Here is a 12,439-nt window from a genome sequence, read left to right as displayed (position 1 = left end):
TTAATTTAATGCCTTGCAAACAGAATGCATGTTTGTATTATGTACAGGCTTCCTTCTTTTCACTCTGTCAATTAGGTTCGTATTGTGGAGTAACTACAATGTTGTTGATCCATCCTCAGTTTTCTATCACAGCCATTAAACGCTGTAATTGTTTTAAAGTCACCATTGGCCTCATGGTGAAATTCTTGAGTGGTTTCCTTCCTGTCCGGCAACTAAGTAGGAAGGACGACTGTATCTTCGTAGTGACTGGGTGTATTGATACACCATCCAAAGTGTTATTACAGATCATTGTATGTACAGAGATGAGGTACTCATTCAAAAATCATGTTAAACACTAATATTGCACACAGAGTCCATGTAACTTATTATGTGACTTGTTAAGCACATTTTTACTCCTGAAATGATTTAGGCTTGCCATAATAAAGTGGTTGAATATTTATTAAACCAAGACATTTCAGATTTTCATTTTTAATTATACCGAATAAAAATAAACGCAACATGTAAAGTGATGGTTCCATGTTCCATGAGCTGAAATAAAATATCCCAGAAATGTTTCTATACACACAAAACACTTATTTCTCAAAAATGTTGCACACAAATTTGCTTACACCCTGTTAGTGAGCAGTTTCCTTTGCCAAGATCCATCTACCTAACAGGTGTTGCATATCAAGATCTGATTAAACAGCACGATCATTACACAGGTGCACCTTGTGCTGGGGGACAATAAAAAGCCACACTAAAATGTGCAGTTTTATCACACAACACAATGCCACAGATGTTGAGGGAGCATGCAATTGGCCACCAGAGCTGTTGCCAGAGTATTGAATGTTCATTTCTCTACCATAAGCCGCCTCCGTAATTTTAGAGAATTTGGCAGTATGTCCAACCTGCCTCACAACCACAGAGCACGTGTAACCGCGCTAGCCCATATCCGGCTTCTCTACCTGCAGGATCTTCTGGGACCAGCCACCTGGACAGCCGATGAAAATGAGTAATATTTCTGTCTGTAATAAAGTACTTTTGTGGGGAAAAACTCATTCTGATTGGCTGGGCCCCTCCCAGGCATGTGAAATCCATAGATTAGGGCCTAATGAATTTATTTCAATTGGCTGATTTCCTAATATGAACTGTAACTCAGTAAAAATATTGAAATTGTTGCATGTTGTGTTGATATTATTGTTTAGTATAATTTGTAAAAATGTTGAATAACATAATTCCACTGACATTATGGGGCATTGTGTGCAAACTAATGACAAAAAAATCTAAACATAATCAATTTAAAAATCAGGCTGTAACACAAAATGTGGAAAAAGTTCAGGGGTGGGAATACTTTCTGAAGGCACATAATGCTCAATCAAGTACACCACAATAACAACGCCAACGGAACTCTACCAGGATTAGGGAGGGACAGAAAAACACTAGACACCAAGGCCCAGTTGCCCCCAAATTGAAGCATTGGTTTTTGAGGGGTCGTCAGGGATGAGGAACCATAGAAGACTAAACGACCATCTTATACACTACAGACCTCATTGTACAGACCATAGTTTACATTACCACACTACAGACCAACATGAGACTACTCAGAACACTGCCTAGATTCTAGACCACATGAGATGTCACTGTAGGGAATAGGGAACTCCAGCTTGAGCCCTGTCAGCGTCTAGGTAAAATGCCAACGTCTGCCAGGCATATCTACACAGAGACAATCTGCCCAGACCAGCAGAGCTGTCACAGAGTGCCACTCTAAACACGGACTCCAGACCAGTAGCCAGAGAGGATTTAATGGCGGGTAGGACAACAATACGATTTAATTGCCACTTCAGGACAACAATACGGTGGCCCAGATTAGGCTACATGGTAAAATAAAGAGGGGCCGGCCAGTGAGACAGACAGAGAGAGAAAGACACACAGAGAGAATGAGAAAGAGAGAGAGAGCTTTCTGCAGCTCAGAGAGAGGACACAGTCGTGTGTGCGTGTGAGATAGGGAGAGAGAGCAACAGACAAGAGGATAAAAAGAGAGCAAGAGCACTAGCTGCAGCAATAACCTGTCACTCAAGTGTGGAGTGTGAGAGAAGGGAAACTTGTTCTGTTCCTCTGAAACAAAGGAGCGCTGGTGTTTAGTTTTAAGAGGAGACAGGGTTCACTAGTTCTGAGAGACAATCAGGGTGACACACACTTACCCTGACAGCACAGTCTGCCAGACAGAAAGCGCTGCACTCTAGGATCACATTCTTGGTATGCAAAGCATGCCAAATACACACACAGTCACACACATAGATATACAGACAGAAACAAAGACACAGACAAACCCATTCTGTGACCGAAGGACTCGAGCAAGCACAACCATACATACCATACACCTCTTTCCCTGAGTGCTGTGTCTCTCTTTACTGACTAAACTCACGAGGCCTCATCCAGTCCCTACACCACAGGGAGGCCTCACAAGGCTATGGGTGTGTGAGATAATGTGGGTGTGTGACTGACACCGCAGCCCTGGCCAATAACATGGGGACTTGGATCATTTCAAACGCGACCCGGGTATGAGTATGTGAGTCTGCGTAGATGGCCTGGCAGTGGCAACAGCAGCTTTCTTTCTTTTAGTACTGCTTTAATTAAGAAACTCACAGGAGCCTAGCTGGGTGGCATACAAAAGTGGTGTACAGTATGTGTGTGTGTGTGGCCGGGAGCAGCAACAGGCAGCATTTCACTGTGATGGGCCGACACACAAATGACCGCCTGCGCACTGCCTGACCCGAGACCACAGGCTGTGCCACAGATATAACACTGTCAGAGAGTGAGAATTATCCCTCTGACATGTTTGTTTGTACTGTACACTGTATGGGCATAGGCTAATCGCCATGGAGACACATACAGTAGCTATGAAGATATGCGTGCCGTGAACACACACTCACACCGTGGTACATAGAGTACACCTTGTACATACAGTACCAGTTAAAAGTTTGGACATACCTACTCATTCAAGAGTTTCTTTATTTTTACTATTTTCTACATTGTAGAATAATAGTGAAGACATCAAAACTAAGTAATAACTCATATGGAATCATGTATTATCCAAGTTTTATTTTAGATTCTTCAAAGTACCCACCCTTTGCCTTGATGGCAGCTTTTCCAACAGTCTTGAAGGAGTTCCCACATATGCTGAGCACTTGTTGGCTGCTTTTCCTTCACTCTGCGGTCCAACTCATCCCAAACCTTTTCTATTGGGTTGAGGTCGGTGATTGTAGAGGCCAGGTCATCTGATGCAGAACTCCATCACTCTTCATCTTGGTCAAATAGCCCTTACACAGCATGGAGGTGTGTTGGGTCATTGTCCTGTTGAAAAACAAATTATAGTCCCACTAAGTGCAAACCAGATGGGATGGCGAATCGCTGCAGAATGCTGTGGTAGCCATGCTGGTTAAGTGTGCCTTGATAAATTTGGACTTATCAGACCAAAGTACAGATTTCCACCAGTCTAATATCCATTGCTCGTGTTTCTTGGCCCAAGCAAGTCTCTTCTTCTTATTGGTGTCTTTTAGTAGTGGTTTCTTTGCAACAATTTGACCATGAAGGCCTGATTCCCACAGTTTCCTCTGAACAGTTGATGTTGAGATGGGTCTGTTACTTGAACTCTGTGAAGCATTTATTTGGGCTGCAATTTCTGAGGCTGGTAACTCTAATGAACTTATCCTCTGAAGCAGAGGTAACTCTGGGTCTTCCTTTCCTCTGGTGGTTCTCATGAGATTCAGCTTCATCATAGCGCTTGATGGTTTTTGAAACCGCACTTGAAGAAACATTCTTCTAGGGCTATCTTCTGTATACCACCCTACCTTGTCACAACACAACTGATTGTCTCAAACGCATTAAGGAAATACATTCCACAAATTAACTTTTAACAAGGCACACCTGTGACTACCTCAAGAAGCGTGTTGAGATAATGCCAAGAGTGTGAAAAGCTGTCATTTAAAACAAAACATTTTTTGTACCTTTATTTAACCAGGCAAGTCAGTTAATTAAGAACAAATTCTTATTTTCAATGACGGCCTAGGAACAGTGGGTTAACTGCCTGTTCAGGGGCAGAACGACAGATTTTGTACCTTGTCAGCTCAGGGGTTTGAACTTGCAACCTTCCGGTCCAACGCTCTAACCACTAGGCTACCCTGCCGCCCCGTCATCGGATGGCTACAGGATGGCTACTTTAACACTTTTATGGTTACTACATGATTCCATATGTGTCATTTCATAGTTTTGATGTCTTCACTATTATTCTACAATGTAGAAAATAGTAAAAATAAAGAAAAACCCTTGAATGAGTAGGTGTGTCCAAACTTTTGACTGGTACTGTACATATACCCACAGTGTATGTAGTAGACACACACACAAACAACCTTGCAATGAACCATGTTCTACCTATCCCAGACTACTCCATCCTCCACCTCACAACAACAATCCTTCTAACACATTCAGGTTGAACAGAGCTGAAAAGCTTCCATGTCACTCATAAATACTTTGATATGAATCATGAAGCCACACAATGATCAATGCTTGGGTACTACTTTGTACTCGGCATCATTATGGTGAGCAATTATAGACATTGTATTCCATTCATTTCAAGTCAGGCAGGGCTGGATGGCTTACAGTACACATATCTAGGATCAGATGAGAGAATATGACTGAGTATGAAGGGGTAATGTGATATATGATTATAGAATGAGGTGGGTTATTACAGGGGATCAGATTTTCCATAGATTCAGGTGCAATTACGGCAGATGGCAACCACAGGGGTTTTATCTCCTAATCAAAGGCGCACAGCAACCAAGACGCCTCTGGGGATTTCTTGAGTGTGTGTGTGTGTGTGTGTGTGTGTGTGTGTGTGTGTGTGTGTGTGTGTGTGTGTAGCACACAAGCAAAAGTGTGAAGCAAAGAAACTGGGACCTACTTTGCTGTTGACTCTTCGTCATACTTGCTCTTCAGTTCCAAAAGCTCTGCCTGAGTTGCTTCAAGTGCTGAAAAAACAAATCAAGCATTTTGAATGGAGACCAGCGGTGGTTGGATGGAAGAAGTACAACTGCTAGGCCCTAACATACTGCCCTCTATAGATTCCTGTAAGGACTGACTAAGGCCTTTCTGCATTCAATTACATAAGGTGAGGCTTCTAGAAAAGCCCCATCTTAGGTTTCACAACTGAAGACAACTTTGGTAACTTTAATTTACAGTCCTATTACAGCTGCTATTTTCAAATAAATGACATGCTAGCAGTTGATACTTTTCTGGTAGACCTACTTCTTCTATAATACCCAATAAAACAATAAAAACTGTTTCAAATGGTATATATTATTAGGCAATAATAACTTAACTAAGCTGGTGGGTAAAAAACGGACCATCTACTGCCTGGTTGCCCAACCTGGCCACCAATTTCACCAATTGGTGATAAAGTTATATGTTAAGCATAAAAATATTATCTTGTAACCTCATAATGAAGCAGGTACTAGTAGAGTGAGTGGCTGGGCCTGAATCATACTAGAGTGAGTGGCTAGGCTTGAATCCTACTAGAGTGAGTGGCTGGGCCTGAATCATACTAGAGTGAGTGGCTGGGCCTGAATCATACTAGAGTGAGTGGCTGGGCCTGAATCATACTAGAGTGAGTGGCTAGGCTTGAATCATACTAGAGTGAGTGGCTGGGCCTGAATCATACTAGAGTGAGTGGCTGGGCCTGAATCATACTATAGTGAGTGGCTGGGCCTGAATCATACTAGAGTGAGTGGCTGGGCCTGAATCATACTAGAGTGAGTGGCTGGGCCTGACTCATACTAGAGTGAGTGGCTGGGCCTGAATCATACTAGAGTGAGTGGCTAGGCTTGAATCCTACTAGAGTGAGTGGCTGGGCCTGAATCATACTAGAGTGAGTGGCTGGGCCTGAATCATAATAGAGTGAGTGGCTGGGCCTGACTCATACTAGAGTGAGTGGCTGGGCCTGACTCATACTAGAGTGAGTGGCTGGGCCTGAATCATACTAGAGTGAGTGGCTGGGCCTGAATCATATTAGAGTGAGTGGCTGAGCCTGAATCATACTAGAGTGAGTGGCTGGGCCTGACTCATACTAGAGTGAGTGGCTGGGCCTGACTCATACTAGAGTGAGTGGCTGGGCCCGAATCATACTAGAGTGAGTGGCTGGGCCCGACTCATACTAGAGTGAGTGGCTGGGCCCGACTCATACTAGAGTGAGTGGCTGGGCCCGACTCATACTAGAGTGAGTGGCTGGGCCCGAAACATACTAGAGTGAGTGGCTGGGCCCGAATCATACTAGAGTGAGTGGCTGGGCCTGAATCATACTAGAGTGAGTGGCTGGGCCTGAATCATACTAGAGTGAGTGGCTGGGCCTGAATCATACTAGAGTGAGTGGCTGGGCCTGAATCATACTAGAGGTAGTGGCTGGGTCTGGACTCTGGAGCTGATGTGCTGTGACAGCGGACTGTCAGTTCTACAGCAGCAAGCAGGCTGCATGGGGCTGGGACAGTGTTGACAGGCCTAGATTTGTCACTCACTGGGCAGCCGCCAGCCAGCCAGAAAGAGAGAGAAAGAGAGAGAGGAATCCAACATCTGACACTGACTTCTGGGTCAACATAAAGACATACTGCCAGCAGAGGAGTGTGTTGACACCAAGCTAGCCTTAGCTTACTGTGTGACGTTGGGGGATTTATGCAAAGGTTTGTTAAAGTATACCTATGAAACTCAAGTTAGGGTTGGGCCTGATGGACTATAACTGGGTGTAGAAGGTGAGCTACTGATTACCTGTCTGTAGGGACTGGGCCTTACGGTTTGCCTCCTCCAGCTTTGACACCACAGACTCCTGGTTCTCCTGTTGTTGACTGTGTGGACAGAGGGACAGATACAAGTTAGCTTAGCATCACCTCAGTAAGAAACAACATTGTATCTAATGAGCATATCAAGAGGCTAATGTTGCATCACAGGGGTCAAGTTTGCCTGCTAGCATCACCTCAAAACAGAGCGAACAGGTTAAAAAGTATCAACTTTAAAGATAAAAAAGGCTTATAGCATCAAGAGGATTACAGGTAAGCTAAGAGATTTATCATCACTCAACATGAAGGGACCAATTCAGCCTATTAGCACTTTAGAAAAAATAAGACAGGTTACCATAGCACCCGCTCAAATGAACAAGCACTCGCTCTGATTCCAGTTAAAGTGGTACACTGCAAGTGGAGAGGACATTTAAGTGTTGTATTTTTTTGCCAACAGCGGCTAGGCTGTTCTGCTCTGTCATGTCTGTTAGTATCATCAATACTGAAACACCTGGGCCAACCATCATGCCACCAGCCCTCCTGCACTGGCAGACGACTCATCAATTTACCGCAGCGCTAAAGAGGAGGGGAACATGCAAAACCCTTAAGAATTAATGTCAACTCCTGACTGGCTAGATATTACTGAGGACGAGATGAGAGGGGACGAGATGAGAGGGGACGAGATGAGAAGGGTTGAGAGCCCGTTTCTCCTTGGGAGTTGGTTCATTATAAGGACAAACTGTCAGTTTCCAAAGGGAAAAGCTATAAAGGTTGGGAGTAGTTAGTTATCAATGATATCACTGTTTATAGTATGTATGGGTAGTTGCCAGATTTGGAAATGATAATGAAGACATAAGGTTTTACAATCTGGGCTATCTATTTTCTGTCTGTATTTTGGTTTCATAGAGTCTGAGATATCACCAGATATCACATACCCTAGACCTTGCCAGAGTGTGTGGCCTAAATGGAGTGTTGGTGAGATGCATTGGTCAAAATCAGGGCACAAAATCAACCAATCAAAATTGGTCTACAGGGATAAAAAGGCTATCTCCACAACACCAAGAATCACCATTCTCAGCAGAGAACATCTCAACCTCAAATGCATTAAAAAACGAGGAAGTGCCTCAGCCAAAGCAAGGGAGACAAACCTCACTGACATTGGTTCTGACTGCCCGGCAGATCCTGCCTCTGTGGATGACTGCACCCCTGTTGTGCCTCTACTCATCCCCATGTCACTGTACTGTACCTCTGCTCTCTCCCTCCCCTCCCTCTCTTTCCTCACAGGTGCTATTTTAGGGTGACTAGGAAACATGAATATAATTCAAAGGTAGCAGAATGGGGTCTATGGTGGTGCCTTTGTAACACGGGTGAGAGCGGTGACAATAGGTTACAATGGGGCCTTATTGTTGCCCTCTGACATAACAGATAACAGAGCCGAACTGTGTCCCTGTCCGGTGAGTGACAGTCTGGCAGCAGTGATGATCAGGAGGCTCAGTGCGGTATTACCATCCATACGGGGGGGGGGGGGTCAGGAGTAAACAAACAGCAGCGAATTAAAAGGTATTACAGTGCAATGGGATTACAGTTAGGGTGGGTTGGTCCCAATGAAAGCCTTGTGTAACGGCCGCATATGGACAAGCTGATGGGATCATATAACAGTGTGTGACACTATTGGTGTATAGTGTTCCAGTTCAAATTGAGATATCGCCCATGATTAGGAGCAAGTTCAATAGGAATATGGTGGGTTAAAACAATGCAAAAAACGAACGAGTGCCGGTTATCTCCTGTTCCTGATTCAATATTTGCTCAGCTCAAGTGCTGAGTGAAAGTGTAAATGACAACGTGATAGGGAGTCCGTTTCAGTGCCCTTCACAACAACCCTGATGCATCTGATAAACTACCGCCAATCCTCACTGGAAGGTTAACTAAACTTGGTCACCCACTTATCTACAATACAAACATGTATGAAACTAACCATCGTTCAGTCTGGGCCTAACCTTTGCTCATACTCAGACACTAGCTGCAGCCAGTAGTCGCTGCCCGTTGGTAAACACTAGCTAGCCTATCCTCCACAGCTAGTCCTTACTAACTTACCTCTCCTCCTCTGCATGGTCGTTGTGAAGCTGCCCCTCCTCCTCTCTCTCTCTCCTCTCCTGGCCCAGCTCCTTGGCCTGTTTCTTCAGGGTCTCTTCATACTCCTCTATCTTCTCCTTAAGTGCTTTAATTGTGACCTCTGTGAGAAAGAGAGAGAGAAAGCAAGAGGGAGATATACAGAGGGAGAGAGATACACAGCGAGAGAGACAGAGAGGGAGGGTAGGAGAGAGAAAACACAAAAAGTCAGTAAGTGATACGATAACAGGAAAGAAATAAACCAGAGTACCAACATGATATTAGGTACCACATAAGGATCCTGCACATCATCCTTCTAAGTCTGGATTGTAAGTTACACTGACAGAGGGATTCTCCAAGTAAGATGGAGTAGGAGGAACAGGGCTCCACTCCACTGTGTGCATTGGCACAGCCCACTTGTATTACTGACTGAGAGCTCTCAGGTTTCCCCCACTTCTTACTTGTCTTCTCTTCTTTTTTTTCTCTTGCTCACTCACTGATGCCCTCGCTCTCTCCTCCTCCTCTGCGGTGATTTAAACTCCAACATTTCAGCCCTGACACATAATCAATGGCGATGAGTCCCCTCTGAGCCCTTTTCCCGCTTAACTATTAAATTGAACTTTAAACATTTAGGTTGCAGGGGATCAATGGCCTTGGCTGGCCGGGATGAGAGAGAGAGAGGAAGGAAGAGCGGGAAGGAGGAGAGAGAATGAGAGAGAGGGGGATTCTCCTCTCCTCCGTCGCTGGGGTAGAAGATCTGCAGCTTAGCCGGGGCACGGTGGGGAGGGGGAGGGGAGAAAGAGAGGAAAAATCAATGGCAAAATAAAATATTGCCGCTATTGAGCTGGGTCAATTAGCTCTTGGTGGGAGGGGAATTCCAAAGACAGAGAGGGCAGGCCCCCCTACCCTCCTCCTCCCTATATCCCCTCTTCTCCTCCCCTTCTTTTCCCTGCCTTTCTGAAAAGAGAAAAAGCAGTGAAGGCTTTAGAGGCCTATACAATGGTATTCATCTGAAAAGACTGCCCAGGGGATACTTTCTCATAAAGATGGCTATGGAGGAGGAGAGCCTTTATTAAAAAATGATCTATATTTCGGGGTTATGGAATGACTTTGGGCTGACTCCGCTGCTCCACTAATTTGATGTTAGATGTTAGCTATTTTACAGCGTTTGATGTAACTCCACGGACATCGGCTCTTGAAACGGTATCCGCATGACAGATGAAATCTTCTTACAACTGCTAACATTGCACATATACTTTTACTATACTTTCAACCAGACCGTTGAGGAGTTTCATCCCTTTTAAAGACGGCTAAGCATTGATGAATCTCCCAATGGGAGTCTTAGCCTAGCTCTCTGTGGTGGTGTAGTGGAAGCGTTTCAGTGGATGAGGTTGTCTGGGACCTGAACACTTGTGTTAGCACCCTGAGCTAATACCTAGGGCTTTCCTGAGCTAATACCTAGGGCTTTAGCTCAGCAAGCCAACAATTTATTGTGGACTATGGGTTCAAACTGGGTCGATTACACTGGTCCAGGATAGGTTCAGAAAGAGCATGTGTCTCAGCCTCACCGTGGTTCTTGACCTCAGCGATCTCCTGGGTGTAGCCCTCCAGCGTCTCGCGGAGCTTCTGGTTCTCCGTTTCGATGTCGTGCATCCTCTGGACCTTCAGCTGTAGCTGCTGGGCAGCCTCCAGGGCCGACACAGGGTCTGATAGGAGGGGACAAGGAAAGGGCACTACTTGTTACTAATCACCAGACATCACTAATTACTATAGACTAATTACTTATCACAGAATTTTTCTCTGCACATATATAGTGGGGCAAAAAACTATTTAGTCAGCCACCAATTGTGCAAGTTCTCCCACTTAAAAAGATGAGAGAGGTCTGTAATTTTCATCATAGGTACACTTCAACTATGACAGACATAATGAGGGGGAAAAAATCCAGAAAATCACATTGTAGGATTTTTAATGAATATATTTGCAAATGATGGTGGAAAATAAAGTATCTCAATACTTTGTTATATACCCTTTGTTGGCAATGACAGAGGTCAAATGTTTTCTGTAAGTCTTCACAAGGTTTTCACACACTGTTGCTGGTATTTTGGCCCATTCCTCCATGCAGATCTCCTCTAGAGCAGTGATGTTTTGGGGCTGTTGCTGGGCAACATGGACTTTTCAACTCCCTCCAAAAATGTTCTATGGGGTTGAGATCTGGAGACTGGCTAGGCCACTCCAGGACCTTGAAATGCTTCTTACGAAGCCACTCCTTCGTTGCCCGGGCGGTGTGTTTGGGATCATTGTCATGCTGAAAGACCCAGCCACGTTTCATGTTCAATGCCCTTGCTGATGGAAGGAGGTTTTCACTCAAAATCTCACGATACATGGCCCCATTAGTTCTTTCCTTTACACGGATCAGTCGTCCTGGTCCCTTTGCAGAAAAACAGCCCCAAAGCATGATGTTTCCACCCCCATGCTTCACAGTAGGTATGGTGTTCTTTGGATGCAACTCAGCATTCTTTGTCCTCCAAACACTACGAGTTGAGTTTTTACCAAAAAGTTATATTTTGGTTTCATCTGACCATATGACATTCTCCCAATCTTCTTCTGGATGATCCAAATGCTCTCTAGCAAACTTCAGACGGGCCTGGACATGTACTGGCTTAAAAGCAGGGGGACACGTCTGGCACTGCAGCAATTTGAGTCCCTGGCAGCACAGCATAGTGATGGTAGGCTTTGTTACTTTGTAACCCAGCTATATGCAGGTCATTCACTAGGTCCCCCCGTGTGGTTCTGGGATTTTTGTGTCTCTGTGCCTGGTTGTGACTGAGTGGCCAGGGCGAGTCACGCGAGGCTGACTGATGACTTCTGTGTGTCTGTGTGTGTGTGTGTGTCTGTGTCTGTGAGTGTGCGTGTGTGTTGGGTGCCAGAGCAGCAGAGCTATGTATAGCTGCCCCCATTCGCACAGAGCAAAGCTGGAGAGCTGAGACAGCGCTGCTGTTGCCACCACACACACAGCCCAGACAAAGGAGAGGAAGAGAGGAAAAGAGAGTAAGAGGGAGAGGAAAAGCAAAAGGGCATGAGAGAGAGAGAGGCAGGGACAATGAATGAGAGAGGAAAAGGGAGATAGGAAGAGGGGAGCTACCTAGGTTTCTGGACAATGATGATGACTTATCTTAGGGACAGAAAAACTCATGGGACAACAATACATTCCTGTAAACAGACTGTACAGTATCTATCCAATAGTAGTACAGCATAGACACAACCCACAGTGGTGAAAACTGTAGATGTATTGATGTACATATTGAATCATTTAATTAATCAAAAACAGTAAAACACATTGCGGATGACAGGAAAAAGTCTATGACTGATTGTGGTCCTCTTTTGAGTCAAGGTCAGAGATTGTGATGATGGTAATGAGTAAGGGATGGATAGGGAGGGGTTGGGATGTGGAGACTGGCAGGGTGTTCTAACACTGAGTCCTCCCCACCCTCCAGGTTGGGCGCTGCCAGTCTTGCCAGCCCTGGCCTCAT

General features: G+C 44.9%; 1 pseudogene; it reads right to left on the bottom strand.

The window, feature by feature from the left end:
* LOC115135957 (homeobox protein cut-like 1) overlaps positions 1-12,439 on the bottom strand; it is a 168,433-nt pseudogene that overhangs the window by 92,935 nt on the left and 63,059 nt on the right.

This window comes from Oncorhynchus nerka, linkage group LG10 (assembly GCF_034236695.1).
Source record: "Oncorhynchus nerka isolate Pitt River linkage group LG10, Oner_Uvic_2.0, whole genome shotgun sequence".
NCBI classification, from domain to species: domain Eukaryota; kingdom Metazoa; phylum Chordata; class Actinopteri; order Salmoniformes; family Salmonidae; genus Oncorhynchus; species Oncorhynchus nerka.
The sequence above is the reverse complement of the archived record's forward strand: the minus strand, read 5'-3'. Positions and strand labels throughout refer to the sequence as shown.